The sequence below is a fragment of the Cicer arietinum genome, chromosome 7 (genome assembly GCF_000331145.2).
Source record: "Cicer arietinum cultivar CDC Frontier isolate Library 1 chromosome 7, Cicar.CDCFrontier_v2.0, whole genome shotgun sequence".
In the NCBI taxonomy this organism is placed as follows: Eukaryota; Viridiplantae; Streptophyta; class Magnoliopsida; order Fabales; family Fabaceae; genus Cicer; species Cicer arietinum.
In genome coordinates this window covers 42,157,218-42,158,648 of record NC_021166.2, presented here as the reverse complement: position 1 = coordinate 42,158,648, position 1,431 = coordinate 42,157,218, and positions in this window count along the sequence as shown.

Here is a 1,431-nt window from a genome sequence, read left to right as displayed (position 1 = left end):
AATGATCTTGCTTTGAGCATTTAGTGGAAAATATCACAATTCTGAGGATTGGACGTAACCCGTGTTGGGTGAACCAGGATATATCTTTGTGTGCTATCTCTTCCCTTACCTCTATTTACTCTTTATCTTCTAATCAATTTTTATATAGATAAGTTAAAATTGTATGTTTTCACTAACCAATAACGTTCTTCGTTTATAGTCAAGATCAATATTGAGTTAAACATTTTTAGTTTTGACAAAAAATTATAAAATAGGACAATTACAATTCAAACCCTACTTCCTTGTAATTGACATTGTTACTTCAAAATTAACTTTAATAATTATTGTGTGGCCCTTCTTCTTGTCCTTGTTTATGGTTTTCAATTGATATTAATTTCAATATTACAACCAAAAAATAAAATTAGATTTAATCTACTATATGTATTTCTTGCGACTTCAATCGTAGTTAAATTGATCTTTAAGTTTTATTTTTTTCAAATATATACAATTTAAAAAAATTGTAATATAATGTTGATATATATAGATAGTTAACTTTTATATAGATAGTCACTACTAGAAAACTGTATTTAGCGTCGGCCAAAAACCGACGCTATTAGGCTAAAAGCCGACGCTAACGTTGATTTAGTGTTGGATTAGCGTCGGTGTCGGATCTAAACTAAAAATTACAATTCAAACCCTACTTCCTTGTAATTGACATTGTTACTTCAAAATTAACTTTAATAATTATTGTGTAGCCCTTCTTCTTGTCCTTGTTTATGGTTTTCAATTGATATTAATTTCAATATTACAACCAAAAAATAAAATTAGATTTAATCTACTATATGTATTTCTTGCGACTTCAATCGTAGTTAAATTGATCTTTAAGTTTTATTTTTTTCAAATATATACAATTTAAAAAAATTGTAATATAATGTTGATATATATAGATAGTTAACTTTTATATAGATAGTCACTACTAGAAAACTGTATTTAGCGTCGGCCAAAAACCGACGCTATTAGGCTAAAAGCCGACGCTAACGTTGATTTAGTGTTGGATTAGCGTCGGTATCGGGTCTAAACTAAAACGGTCGAAGCTAATACATAGCGTCGGTCAAATGTCATCCTACGCTAATATAGCGTCGGCTTAGCCTACTCTAAGCCGACACTATCAACAATTTGTTTGATACAATTGGAATATAATGTTGATATATATAGGTAGTTAAACTAACTAGGTTTATTTTTTCTGAAAGTTAACTAGGTGTTTTTCTTTTTCGGTGAATGAAATAAAAAATTCTTAGAAGAAGTCACATGTGGGTTAAAAGAACACTCACTAATTTTTTTACAATATTTGTCTCTTTTATTTTCAATACAAAATCTCAATCTTTTTATTTTTAATAATATACGAAATCTCAATCTTTAATTCAATTGACTTTCTGTCTTCAAATATTTAGG